We start from the raw sequence: 654 nt of genomic DNA, 5'->3' as shown, positions 1-654 counted from the left end.
GTGTGTGTGTGTGTGTGTGAGTGAGTGAGTGAGTGTGTGTGAGAGAGAGTGTGGGTGTGTGTGTGAGAGAGAGAGAGAGAGAGAGTGTGTCTGTGTGTGTGTACCTACTTAACCATATTTTGGGGACAAATTTGTACAAAAAGTGAGCTAAACCTGACAAAATCTCCAAAAACCTCCCTTTGGGAACTTTTTTTTTGTAAAAATGCTGGAAGTGTCCTGTGAGGGGTAGGTTTAGGGGTAGGGTTGGTGTAGGGCGATAGAAAATACAGTTTGTACAGTATAAAAACCATTACGCCTATGGAATGTCCCCATTTAGATAGCTAAGTAAATGTGTGTGTGTGTGAGTGTGAGTTCAGTGTTTTTTTTTAATTGTTACAGTACGAATTTTCTGTCTTTCTCAGGCCTTTCTGGTTGTCGCCAGCGCAGGTGATGGTGTTGCCTGTAGGGGGCAGCAGTGAGACGCAGAGACAGGAGGTCAGAGGAAACACAACGCTCTGGACAAACTTAATATCATTATAAACAGTTTATGGGTGTGTGATGCATTCTGCTGTGGTTTAAGGTGGTCTGCAGACTGAGGGAAGCTGGATTCATGGCTGATATTGATGATGATCGTGGAAGCACCTTAAATAAGAAAATCCGCTCGGCGAAGCTCGC

The 654-nt window shown here is 44.2% G+C and overlaps 1 protein-coding gene across 3 annotated transcripts in view; it reads left to right on the top strand.

Moving 5' to 3' along the window:
* The window catches only part of LOC107689168 (regulation of nuclear pre-mRNA domain-containing protein 2-like), a 25,050-nt gene that overhangs the window by 22,996 nt on the left and 1,400 nt on the right, over positions 1-654 (top strand). For all 3 annotated transcript variants that reach the window (XR_001634307.1, XR_001634308.1, XR_001634306.1), the window contains one exon: positions 402-474. The gene's annotated coding sequence lies outside the window, so the exon portion shown is untranslated. The remainder of the gene's footprint in view (positions 1-401; positions 475-654) is intronic.

Source organism: Sinocyclocheilus anshuiensis, unplaced genomic scaffold (genome assembly GCF_001515605.1).
Source record: "Sinocyclocheilus anshuiensis isolate Anshui unplaced genomic scaffold, SAMN03320099.WGS_v1.1 scaffold737, whole genome shotgun sequence".
Taxonomy (NCBI): Eukaryota; Metazoa; Chordata; class Actinopteri; order Cypriniformes; family Cyprinidae; genus Sinocyclocheilus; species Sinocyclocheilus anshuiensis.
Note: the sequence above shows the minus strand (reverse complement) of the source record. Positions and strands in the feature narration are given on the sequence as shown.